The sequence below is a fragment of the Tachypleus tridentatus genome, chromosome 8 (genome assembly GCF_004210375.1).
Source record: "Tachypleus tridentatus isolate NWPU-2018 chromosome 8, ASM421037v1, whole genome shotgun sequence".
Taxonomy (NCBI): Eukaryota; Metazoa; Arthropoda; class Merostomata; order Xiphosura; family Limulidae; genus Tachypleus; species Tachypleus tridentatus.
Genome location: NC_134832.1, coordinates 98,832,222 through 98,846,555, shown reverse-complemented (window position 1 = coordinate 98,846,555; position 14,334 = coordinate 98,832,222). Strand labels below are relative to the sequence as shown.

The 14,334-nt window shown below is 34.5% G+C and overlaps 1 long non-coding RNA gene across 1 annotated transcript in view; it reads left to right on the top strand.

The window, feature by feature from the left end:
• Nucleotides 1–11,650, top strand: part of LOC143223035 (uncharacterized) — a 30,899-nt gene extending 19,249 nt beyond the window's left edge. The window contains exon 2 of the long non-coding RNA XR_013012624.1: nt 11,389–11,650. This is a non-coding gene — a long non-coding RNA (uncharacterized LOC143223035). The remainder of the gene's footprint in view (nt 1–11,388) is intronic.
• Nucleotides 11,651–14,334: the final 2,684 nt, after the last annotated feature.

Genomic DNA, 14,334 nt, shown 5'->3' with positions numbered 1-14,334 from the left:
TATTTTATAACTGTATTAACTTGATTTTTCACGTAATCCTTAAATACAATTAAGTTACTGAAAGAAAAAACACCATGAAAGACGCAAAGATGGAACAGATTAGCATAAAAAGATTTTAGTTTTCGGAAGTTGCTAATGACAATCTGAAAAATGCGTGTAAAAACTTGTTGCAGCATAAATGGGAAGTTTAAAAGATTTTGTAAAATTATATTCTAATATTATTTCTTGTGCAGCCCAATGGAGAAACCTTGGAAAGTTAATGAACTTTTTAAAATAATTTAAGCAAACTCTTTTTGTATATCTCGTGGATCAAAGGTAAATCTGAGGGCTTATAACGTTAAAAACTGTATTTCGATATCTGTAGTGGGCATACCACAAACAGTCCATTGTACAGTTTACGTTTAACAACTAATTTATATCACGTGACCCGTACATGAAAAATTACATGTATAAATATGAGATTGCTAAAATAAAGCGACGTCTGCCGGCAAACAATGGAAGCCAAGTAATAAAATTTTGTAGAGAAAAAGTAATGCTTCCTTAACAAGAAGAGACACTTGGTTTTAATCCGTAGCTAATCTCTGGAACTCGTTCCTGTCATATCTCGTCATGGTATCTTCTTCTACGAGTTAGGCTTCATAAATTGCTTTACACAACAATCATTCATCTAACAACCTCCATAAAGTTTACATTAATGGCAGCATCTTAATGGGCTCGTTATCTTTATGGAATATTTCATTCTTTTATAACCGTACCCTGTTTCAATTCATAAGTTCTTGTTAAAAGCCACAGTGTTCTTGTTGCTGTTAAAAACGATTTCTAAGATAAATTAAAACAACCTATTGAAATAATGCAAATTCTTCTAGTTTGTTTGTTTTATTACTGTTAAGCTCTCATATAGAACACGTTATTATTTTCTTTCACTTAGGTATGTCCTATCTAAAATGCAAAATGCACTATGATGAGCTTAAGCAAGTTAAACGGAGCAAATATGAATCATATAAACAGACTGAAAAGGAATTCACATTAATTGTATTTCGTCTCCTTTTATATTAATTGTAATGTAGGTGTGTGTTATAAATATCTTTAAGCAATCCTTAAGTACCAAAGCAAACGACAGGAAGTCAAAATGTGTCAAAATAAAAATAATAAATTTACACAAGAATTATTAAAATTGTTATTACAGCAAAGAAAAACCGAATAGAATGACTTTTTAATAAACAAAGTACGTATCGTATTTTATCTTGATGCGCTTGTATTCAGTTTGGCAAATTTTGGATAATTTTGACTCTATGTCTGTTTACTTTGAAACACTTCAGTTTCCCACCTGTTAAGTCATCAATTTTAAATTCTCAATACCTACTGGTATATATTAACGTTTTGACTACTTTATGAGGACCTCCACCCCTCGACTCAAACACACATCTAGGACACTTTATTTATGTGTATATGCCTAACAGATTGATCAATGTGTCGGGTGGTTACTTGAGTACTAAAAATACAGAGATTTGGTCATAACATGGCTAGTCTTTCAAACATTGGACAAAGCATAAACGTTTCTCTGATTTTCAAAAGATATAACGAGCAGATTTGGTTTACTTATATTTACAAAAAGCGTTTGGTAAGGTGCTTCACAAAAGACTTGTTACAAAAATTAAACATGTGGTTGTGGGTGAAATGTTATTAAATTGGATATAGAGGACAGAGGGTAGTCACAAATGGAGATAGATCTGTCTGGATCACAGTTACAAGCGCTGTGTCTCATGGTTCTATGTTGGGTTCTCTGTTGTTTGTAATTTGTATTAATGATATTGACTAACAGCATTTTGAAACTAGCTGATGACATTACGATTTTTGGGGTGGTATATTGTATCAAAGATGAAGCAGACTTAAAGGGAATATTAAGATCATTTGATGCATTGTTGTAGCAGATGATGTTTAACTATCCAAAACGTAAAGTGATGTATGTAGGTTTTCATAATTCAAATTATTTACAATTTAAATGAGAATACATTAAATACTGTAGTTGAAGAAAAAGGTATTGGTGTAGTGACTGAGAAATCACTTAAGTAGTGTATTAAGCAGTGTATTATAGCTAATAATAGGGCTAATAGGATTTTGGGTAGCATCAATGCAAACATTGAATACAAGACAAGGAATCTTACTGTTTCACTGTATATATGTTAATTTTAACTCCTCATTTAGAGTATCTGAGTTAGTGGGATTGTCCTATGAAGAGAGACTAAATATCTAATCTTGTTTTCTCTGGAATAGAGAATGATCAGAGGGATTTTGATTAAAGTAGTTAAAATTATTAAGAGTAGTGATAATATAAATCCATCAAACTTGTCGTGTTTAGCAGTGAAAACAAAAGAATAGGGGAGATAAACATTCATATTTTGGCAGCGTTTGGAGTCGTCTGCAGTTTAGACAGTATTACTTTTCAATCAGGGTGGTTAACCTTTAGAATGAGCTGCCTTCAAAAGTAGCGGAGACAGAAAATTAGACTAAGTCCAATAACAGATTTGATGAATACTTGAGTAATAAGGCGTGGTTATAGTTAGGAGCTGGAAGGGACATCCATGAGGGAATAATAAGTTCATTTTTGTCCCTTTAAAGGTTTATAAAATTTAGGAGTTTGTAAGAGCATCTTTATTTAAAAAGATTTTTAGATAAAAAGTATTAATAGCTGTGAGCAAAAAAGAACACATCTGCCACTATTAAAATCGGCGGCTGTAAAATGCGGGTGATTCACCAAGTGAAAAAATGATTAATCAGGTTTCTTAAACCCAACAAAGATCAGACGGTGTAATATCCCAGTCTAATGACGTAGCATCGATCCAACAGAATATACTATGAATATTTCAGTATTTTATTGTAGAATAATAGCATCACAACCCAAGTAAAATAGAACTATCAATCTTTTAATAAAAAGATCTTAGATTTAACCTTTAGTAATAATATATGTTATACCATATTAACATATTACACTGCACAACAATTTTTTGAAATGTTTTGCTTTCTGAAAAGTTTTTGCTGATTGTGACAGGTACCTGGTGGATATGCACAAATATAGTTTTGGTTTCCCTTCATCACGTAGGAACTCTGAGAAACAGACAGTTAACTGTTTACTGGCAATAACGTATTTAATGGCGTTTATGTTTCTAATACGCCATTAAGTTCAACATAATTAAAAGTGTTTTGCTCCTGATTTTTGTTTGTATTCAATGTCCGATGCATCACGTTGCAGTGTCCAACAGTAGTCATCAAGCATTGACAGATTCCAGTTTCCCTGATATCATTTTTCCATTGTAGCAATGTCCTGGAGAAACCTTTCACCGTGTTCGTCATTGACAGCACCGAGATTTGCGGGGAAGAAGTCCAAGTGTCAGTGGAGGAAATGAATATTGAGTGACATGTTGCACTTCATTGTTTTGTATGCTTTGAGAAGTTTGTCTGCCAGCTAAATGTAATGTGGGGCTCTGTAATTGCTAAAAAAATTGTCAACAACGTCTTTGACTGGTTTTCCAGACAATTTATTTCGGCCCAACTAACAGATCTTCGAACCGCTTTTCACTTATAACATGTTTGATCTGAGGCCCAACAAAAATGCGTTCTTTGATCTCGGCCTCAGTTATTCTTGAGAAAATCTTCTTAAATAACGAAAACCTTCGCCTTCTTTGTTCATTGCTTTCACGAAATTCTTCATAATTCCCAATTTTATGTGAAGATGAAGCAAAAAAATCTTTGCCGGGTCGACAAGCGGTTCATGCGCCACATTTTTCTGTCCTGGAACTAACTTTTTACGGAGTGGCCAGCTCTGTTTAGAATACTTTGACTCTTTGGCACGACTGTCCCATTCACAGATGAAACAACAGTGCTTTGTATAGCCGAGCTGCAGTCCCAGTAACAGAGCAACGACTTTCAGATCTCCACAGATATTCCAGTTGAACTTGCTGTACTGGATGTGCTCAGCAACATTTCCATGTTCTCGTAGGTTTCTTTCATGTGTGCTGCATAACCAACAGGTATCGAAGGGTGAACGTTGTCATTGTGTAACAGAACAGCTTTGAGGCTTAACGTTGATGAATCAATAAAGAGACGCCACTCTTGCGGGTCATGGTCACAACACAAAGCAGAGAACAATCCTTCGATGCCAACACAGAAAAAGAGACTGTCAACTTGTGCAAAGAATTTTGTTATATCATCTTAGCGGCTTTGAAAAAACAGAAATTTTCGTACCTGGTGACAGCAAACACCATTCCTGCAGTCTCTAACCCAGCAATTCGGCTTTTGCTTTTGACAGACCCAAATCTCTGACCAGATCGTTTAATTCTGACTGTGTTATGAGATGTTGATCACCTGAGGAGCATGGTTTAAAATCCGGATCAATGTCACTGCCAGTTCCCTGCATTGCAGTTTCTTCATCTGGTTCGTGTAAGGTCCATTCCTCTGGTGGTTTCGGAATTGGAAGACTGTCGTCATGTGGCACGGTTCTCATTGCTGAAGGCAGATTAGGGTATTCAATTGACTTCTTGTTTTTGGCGGAGAAATCAGACACATTAGTCAAACAGAAGTAATAGTCCGTCACATGGTCTTTCTCGCCATATCATCGGAACAACAAACGGCATTGTGTTTCGAGTGCCTCTGATACAATCTCTTAGACAGACAGCACATGTCGCACAAGAAATGTGAGGCGACCATTCCTGGTCTTGATCACTAATTTTACAGCCGAAGTATAGATGACATGCTTTCTTCACAAGAGCAGTCATTGAGCGTCTCTGATGAACAAGCGTATACTCGCTGCAAATATAGTAGAATGTATCGCGGCTGTTATAACATTGACGAGACATATTGACCGGCACCAATCATCCTGTAAAACGTCTATAACATCTAACTTACTTATTACAGTGCTACTGAGGCAATGCTATATTCTGAAACAATACGTAAACACTATAAGGTCCATATTAATCCAATGAGCAGCATCCGTGTATGAAAGCCACTTTTATAGCCTTCTGAGACAGTGTCGAGCTAGCTACGGCCTGCCCAGACATGCCCGGGCTGCATACTTCCACAGAACAGCTTCCAACGTGGCCTGATTTCATGCCTGGACATACCCAGACTGCACAAAACATTGTTCATAGGTCTCTCACAGAACCGAAAAATTTTGGATACAAACATAAGAAAAACATGACAAAACTGAAGATTTCGATAAAACGGTACATGATGGGTAAATTTGGATGTGATTTTCGTTATCAGCAGCCAAAAATCTAATAGGAACACCCAACAGTGTTCAAGAAGCAAAAACTTTGTTGTACTGTGTTGTTAATTAAATTGGGAGAAATTATCAGATGAATGATCTTGTTATAATTGCCTTCAAGGTAAACTTAATATATCAGTAAATTTTAATTGTAGAAACTTGTATTCGAAGAAATAAAACGCTTTCGTTATTATTAATTGGACTGAACTTCACATTCTTTTTGTTATCAAACAATAGAAAAACGCCCAACAATAGCTACAGTTATAATAATACTAACTAAACAAAGTCAATATTTTTGTAACAATTTCATAGAACCAACTTTTAAGTTGTAACGCCTCTGGATCGGCACATCAGTAGAATCATAAGATCATATTATTTTAATTAGCAATATCAGAAATACCATTTTAATCTTACTTTAACAAAGTCCGCCCTTTAACAATAAGCTAAACAACTCTTCATCAATAACATATATGAACACCAACCTTTCATTGTTATCATACCAGAATAAATAATCAGTATTTTTGTAACGGTATCGCACAAACAACTCTATAGATAGCAAGTTGTGAGAAAAGGGTTGTTGTTGGCCACACTGTGAATTTAATAAATGGATCATATTAGTGTCTCATCTACATATAATACCTATGTGTACTTTATCAGGAAGTTATTAAGGGAGAAATGGAGGAAGAAACACATACACAAAAGCATAATGTTATTACTAAGTGTGGAGTTATACAGAACGTAAAATAGGGGTTAATGTGAAAGAATATCTAATGTGAAATGTTGAAATCTACAAGTCCACGTTGTGCTGGAAATGGAACCTCACTCGTTAACGTCATCAGAACTACTTTTACACCGTCCAGCGTCAGTGATGTGGCCTTGAATGTGTCCAGAAACCCAGTTCACTAATGCTATATTTGGTCATGTCTTCTGGAAAAGTTTGTTTGTTTTTTTTAATTTCGCGCAAAGCTACACGAGGGCTATATGCGTTAGCCGTACGTAATTTAACAGTGTAAGACCAAATTGAAGACAGCTAGTAACCACCACCATCTTTTGGGCTACTCTTTTACCAACGAGTAGTGGGATTGACCGCACATAATATCGCCTCAACGACTGAAAGGACGAGCATCTTCGGCGCGGAGTGGATTCGAACCCGGGACCCTCAGATTTCGAGACGAGGGCCTTAACCACCTGGCCATGCCAGGCTTTCTTTCAATATTAAAAAAAACACACAAAAAAACGAAAATACGAGTAGCAGATGTCACAGTATTATAAATATCAGAGCAAACACAACATCACAGTATCTGTGAATATCGCATTTCCTGAGTTTACCAACATTCGTGAAGAGATACTTATTATACTTATACCATGACAATACATCATACTACAGTCATTTTATATAAATATGGCTTCTGCCCTAATACAAATAATGTGCTAATTTTATGCTAGTAAATCTTCGTGGTCGATGTTCAAGCCGTGTCAGTATGTATGTAAATGATTGATTTTGGGTGACAATCGATATAATACTCACAATATACACCCCTTATCGACAAGCGCATTACATAAATCTTTATACTGACTTGCGGGGAGGAAGGACAGTAGCGGGATTACCCCAATCACCAATTACTGTTTCCTCTTACCGGATTTTATGGCGAAATGTGGTCTTATTGGAACTCATCCTTTCATAAAATAAAAATCAAACACTGGCAAAATATGCTAGGCCCGGCATGGCCAAGCGTGTTAAGGCGGGCGACTCCTAGTCTGAGGGTCGCGGGTTCGCATCCCCGTCACGCCAAACATGCTCGCCCTTTCAGCCGTGTGGGCATTGTAATGTGATGGTCAATCCCACTATTCGTTGGTAAAAGAGTAGCCCAAGAGTTGGCGGTGGGTGGTGATGACTAGTTGCCTTCCCTCTAGTCTTACACTACTAAATTAGGGACGGCTAGCACAGATAACCCTCAAGTAGCTTCGTGCGAAATTCAAAAAACAAACAAATAAACAAAATATACGTATAATTCTCAAAAATGTTTTTGAGCTCTTATCATGCCAAAGATTATCAAATTTTAAGATTCTGGAATGATACCATATTAGGTTAGGCTAAGTGAAGTTCAAATAATTTTGTAAAGTTACTCAATTAAAATGAGTAGTAAGAATGTATTTATGGTACAGATACTAGAAATTTCCTAGATAAAAACATTCCTAGAGTCGCAGATTCGAATCCCCGCATACTAAACATGCTCGCCCTTTCAGTCGTTGGGGCATTATATGTGACGGTCAATCCCACTATTCGTTGGTAAAAGAATAGCTCAAGAGTTGGCGGTGTGTGGTGATGACCAGTTGCCTCCCCTCTAGTCTTACACTGCTAAATTAGGAATGGATAGCGCAGATAGCTCTCGTGTAACTTTGCGCGAAATCTAAAAACAAACAATAAAAACAAAACAGAAAAAAAAACGATTTTGTAACTACTCTAAACATAAACAAATCAAATTAAATTACATAAAACAAAGACTCCTGAAGATGCTGACGTAACAACACCTGTTTTCAACAAATTGTACAGTTATTTTAACATTATTTTCTTTTTAATTGTATATGATGTGAAGTTGTTAACAGTTAAAGATTTGTTACTTTTGTCTCATTACCTACTTGTTATGTAGGTTTGTGCAAGTTAATTTTATTAAATCGTCATGTGTTCTGCAAAACTGAATTGATTATTGTTTTAACTATTGTATCATTATCCACACTAAAGAAAAACAGTTATTGCACATGAGTATTCACACTGAATAATAGTAGTAGTTGTAGATGAATATGTTCCTAATGTGCATCTAAAAAGGCAGAGATATAAGTTTGAGATAAAAAGTGATAATAAAGCACAGTTCACGTGTGTTTTGTTGCAGGAAACATCTTTTCATTTTTGTACAAAATTTAATTTATTTTGGTTTCCGTTTTAATCTAGCTAGTAATTTCGTCTTCAAAGAAAGACACAAATACTGAATATTAACAGAAATAGTTACTGAAAAAGTTAAGGGGAATGTCCCCTATATACATTGTGTCTAATTTTATAAATGGATCTATCACTATAATTGTTCTTTTAAATGTATATATATTTGGGTAATTGTAGAAATGAATAAAACCCCTAAAACCCGAGCTCTTTCGAAATGTATGGGTTCCTTCTTCAGGGGAAAACAATTTGTCCTCGAAGAAGAAAGGTCCACGTTTTGAAAGCGCTCGAGTTATAGGGTTTTATTCATTTTTATCAATACTTTTGAACCTTGTGTTTTTCTAGCATCATGAATGGTTTATTACAGAATTTTTTTGACTAATATAAGCTATTGAGCATATTAAGTCTATTTGAAGGTTTTCATAATTTACTAGCTTTTTGTAGCTTGTAGCAGGAATACAATAGACAAGAGTTAGCTTTCAACGCTCTATTAAAATAATCATCTTCTTAAGACAAACAAGAAAATGCGAAGATTTGGTGAAACAGGATTTTATATTCCTCAATTAATCGCCTTCGAATATTTAGTGAAATTGTTGCTAAAAAAATTATAATTTCGCTGTTGATGAACGAAAGACATGTTGATAAGTACACCAAACAGGTAGTTTCTGAGAAATAATGTTCACCACAAATATTGTTCTTGGTTTCAGACATGGGAGTTATTGAGGGAGGGGACAACAAAGGGTACCTTCTCCCCTCTGGACAGAAAATGAGAAATATAACTATTTCTTTATTCGTTCGGCATATTTATATTAATATATTTATATTTATGTTATATATATAATATATTTATATTAATTCTTTATTCAAGTCACAATTTCGCACTGCTTCCCTCCCCGAGATAAACTTTGCCCCTTCTTGAGATTTTGCGAATCCCCATGATTTCAGGGAACTGAACCACCCGTCACGTTTTTAGTTTCTAACATCCCTAATAGAGAACACAACATCATTTATCAAACAAAAAATCCCTACATCCTCAACAGACGATAGATAATGTTGATACAAATTTGAAAATGTTGACAACAATGAGCAGAGCAATAACTACGTCACTTCCTGTTGTTTGTTTACTGCGTTTGTATTTTCTTGATCTATATTGACGAGCGTGTTTGTCTTTTCATGATGCTGATACGAAAATGTGTTTGTTTGATGGTAAGTAAAAGTTGCAAAATATGCTCTCCCTATTGTGTAATAGGAATCAAACCCTAATTTTGGTGTTTCAAGCCCTCAGGCTTACTATTGAGTCATTCGAGGCCACAAAAATCTTATTCTTACTAGCTACACCACCACACCTATTTGTGTGTTATCCATTTTTGGGCCACTGCATAAGAATTCTGTTTGTTTTTGAATTTCGCGCAATGTTACACGAGAACTATTTGCGCTAGTCGTCCTTAAGTTAACAGTGTAAGTCTAGAGGGAAGGCAGCTTGTCATCACCACCCACCCCCAATTCTTAAGCTACTCTTTTACCAAGGAATAGTGGGATTGACCGTCACATAATAACATCCCCACGGCTGAACGGACAAGCATGTTTCGTGTGTCGGGGATTCGAACCCGCGACCCTCGAATTACGAGTCGAGCGCCTTAACCACCTGGCCATGCTGGGCTAAGAATTCTGTCCTGGAATTAACAAGAGGAATTAGTAATTTATACATGTTTTTTTACTGTTTGTTTGTTTGTTTTTGAATTTCGCACAAAGCTACTCGAGGGCTATCTCTGCTAGCCGTCCCTAATTTAGCAGTGTAAGACTAGAGGGAAAGCAGCTAGTCATCACCACCCACCGCCAACTCGTGGGCTACTCTTTTACCAACGAATAGTAGGTTTGACCGTAACATTATAACACCCCCACGGCTGAAAGGGCGAGCATGTTTGGCGGGACGGGGATGCGAACCCGCGACCCCCAGATTACGAGTCGTACGCCTCAACACGCTAGGCCATGCCGGGCCCGTTTCTTACTCAATACAGGATTTTTATTACTGTTAAACTAGATCTGTTGGGGACGGCAGAACATTTAAAACTATTATATTAACCAATTGTCTATAATTACATAGTTTCCATCTTTATAAGGAATTCGGAGAAAATGTGAAAGCACTAAAAGATCATAAAGCTGATTTCCATGTTGGAAGTTACATTCAGCTACACCATCAAAGTGTAAAGAACATATGCCTTGTTTTGTCCTATAGTTTTATGTTGGGAAAAACCTCACCTACACAGTATGAACGATAATTTCTTTTATTTTTAGGTAATTCAACGATGCTTGCCTTTTTTAATGTTTCTACTCAGGTAAATATACTCTATTCTGTGTTCTAAAACCTCCTAGTAACAGGTATCCCGCTGGTACAGCGGTAAGTCTACAGATTTACAACGCTAAAATCAAAGGTTTGATTCCCTTGGTGGAATCAGCAAATAGCTCGATGTGGCTTTACTATAACAAAACACACACACACTTATTGACAGGCCATCGGTGGCTCAGGGGTAAGTTTGGGGGCTTATAACGCAAAAAATTAGGTTTCGGTACTCACGATGGGCAAATCCAATGTAGCTCATTGTATGGCTTTATGTTTATCAACAAACCTATTACCAGTTCTAAAATAAGGTTACTGACATTCAATTTAAACTTAGCTAATTAGACAAATTCAAACTCATTGAGATTTGTCCATTTTCTTTTATTTAAAGCCAGCAGTGGCTTTCGAAAATGTGTATAATTATAAATACAACAAAATCTTCTCCACGACCTTCAACGGCTTTTTTGTCATTTTATTCACTGACTTGTGTGATGTTAAGATTGCTACAACATTTGAAATTTCAAAAACCTGAATATATATAAATTTATGAGCCTTTATAGAAGCATTGTTAAAGAGCAATCTTAATAATGTATTTGACAGCAAAAAAAGAAGCTTTAAAACCTTTCCAGTTGAACCTGAGGTCAACTTTGATTAGATCAGATAATCATCATCATTCTCGAGGAAGATGGATCCATCCACACTTTTCTTTTGTCCTGGAGCTTTTTTTAAAGATATTATTTTTTGTTTATGTACTACAAAAACTAACTAAGTTATTTTCTAATTTATAAACAACCTTATAACACCAATCTTTATATTTTCGTTTTTTAATTGCTCACTCATCTTTTCTCTTTACAGCTTCTTCAGGAGTCTGTATCGTAAGAGTGATTCTGCAATTGCAGGAGGTTGAAGTCAAAAGGGAATCCGATTTGTAACTACAATTATAGGGAAAAAAAATGTATGGGGGACAGAGTCACTTTTTATCTGAAGGAATGGCCAGCTTTTCTAGTTATTCCAATATCAGAAACGTTCCACTAAAACATAAATCGTTACCGAAACGCTTCTGAAAAAAGTGTAAAGCGAAACGTTAAATGTCCCATTAAAAAGGAAAAATAATACATTTGGTTTATTATATCTTTTATTACTATATTAAGATATGTTGTACACTCAAGTATGCGCTCCAGGAATCATACGATAAGTTATATTTTATTCTCTAGTGCTGATTGTGTTTCCTGGTCACGTGATCTTTGCTTTTTCATAGTTCAAGCTTTAATACATTTCGTGTCATTACTCTGTTTCACTCGTATTAAAAGAATATGTTTTAATGTAACTGGCTTATTGTTGTCCTGTATAGAGATAACGTTGTAAAAACTTACGAAGTTGCGCATCGGTAGATTTCACATGTGGTATATGTAATCAAGAAGAGCAAAATGTTATTAAGTTACAAAGAATACCATTATTTCACGTGAAGAATAGAACACGCTGCAGTAGCTAACAGGAACAGGATCAAAATAATTCATAGACAACATACTGATTGAAACCTGCACTTTGAGTTCAAAGCAACACACGTAGCAATCTTATAAAGTGTTACTTAACGAATTATCGTCTGCCCCTTCACATTCCAACTTGACATGTCAACAACCTCACCGAAGAGTCTGATATTAAAAAAAAATTATGTCACTTTTTTATATACGCGTTTAAGGTTCGTTTTGAATTTCTAGAGCGACATTGAGTATTCTAGGTATATTGATACAACAAAAGATTTGTGCCAAACAAAGCAAGTTTTCGATGCTGTATTTATTGTCTTGTACAAATCTGTTTTATAAGCTTATGTTTTTCTGAAATGAAAAGGTTGTCAGAGCTGTAAACACGCACTTCCTCGTTAAAAGTGTGCACTGCCAAATATAGGCATCTAGCGAAACCACAGCTAGTTGGCGGTGGGTGGTGATGACTAGCTGCCTTCCCTCTAGTCTTACACTGCTGAATTAGGGACGGCTAGCACAGATAGCCCTCCAGTAGTTTTGTGCGAATTTTAAAAACAAACAAACAATCAATCCTTATAAATCAATGCATATTAATTACATATTATTTTTCAGCTTTTATTTATAATAAGCTCGTTTTGTATCATTAAATAAAAAACTTCATGATTTGTGTTAATGACCTTCTTATTAAACATTTACATCAAATTCAGAATTACCATCTTATTAAACATTTAGATCAAATTCAGAATGACCATCTTATTAAACATTTAGATCAAATTCAGAATCACCATCTTATTAAACATTTAGATCAAATTCAGAATCACCATCTTATTAAACATTTAGATCAAATTCAGAATCACCATCTTATTAAACATTTAGATCAAATTCAGAATCACCATCTTATTAAACATTTAGATCAAATTCAGAATGACCATCTTATTAAACATTTAGATCAAATTCAGAATCACCATCTTATTAAACATTTAGATCAAATTCAGAACGACCATCTTATTAAACATTTAGATCAAATTCAGATTTTCAATTAATCCCTTACCCCCGAGTGGAAATCTAGCTACAACACTGAAAACAAGAACCATAGACGACCAAACTTTATAACTTTTTCAGTTATAAGAACAAAGACGGCAAAAAATGGCATTAATTTACGATAATATAATTCTGTTTTATAATATGAAGTAAAGAAAACAATATTATTAATGATAAAAAATCATTTTGACAACATAAAGCTATTTCATTGAAAAATAAGTTTAAATTCAAATTATACTAGCACCGACTAATTCATAAACTTTTATGTTGTGTGTTGCAGAGCCATCTTTAGATAATTAGGAAAAATAGGTCTTAATTTTAGTTTGTACATTTTTAATTTTTTATTTTAAATTCAAACCGCACATATAAACCAACAGTACTTCTATCCGTTATGTTGACAAAACTTTACAACTGTTTTCACAAACAGTAACAAAGGTAACATCAGTCAAACTATTTTAATCTTATTTTCTAAAAGACAGTAAATAATATTTATCAGTAATCAAAATATTTTTGACAACACATTAAAACGTATTTAAAATTAACACCATAAAAAGAAAAAGTAATTAAAAACTATGTTATTTTGCCATATTTTTGTGTTTTTTTCAATACGAAATATGATCTAGTGAAAACCTAAAATGCTGTTCTGCAAAGATGAAGTGTGAGCATTTCAAATATAAAAGCAGTTCAACGCTTGTTGTAACCTTGTCTGTCAACAAACTGTATTAAATTTTTTTTTTTTATTTTCAGTTTTATTTTTGATTGAGTCAATATAATTGTCATTCATTTTATTATTTCAAAAATGCCATCAAAATTTCAAAATCACAAATATATAAAAAAAGTTTATTTAGCTAAGGCACATGACTGACAAGTTTTTTTTATAATACCAAAAAATAAATATAAAAGGATTGCCAGAAAACCAATTTCTTTGTCACGGTTATATAAATGATCGTTTTCTACATAACTATTCAACTGAAAAAAAAAATTTGCTTTCAAATTATGTTAGCATTCACTAAGCCACACTTTGTGCTGTGAATAGATAAATCACTTAAAATTAACAGTATTGTAGTGCCATCTTTAGGTGATTAGGAAAAACAAGATATAGTTTTAGTTCGTACGTTTTTGTTAAATAATTTCTACGTTCAGTAAAGTGTTTTCAAGCTAAACAAACACTTTACTATGCTTCGTGTTAATATATAATACAGTGTGAAACGTTTTCTGTTAAATCTACGTACTTATCTATATTTCCCTACTTCTGTTGTTAGGATCAGTGCTCATTGAT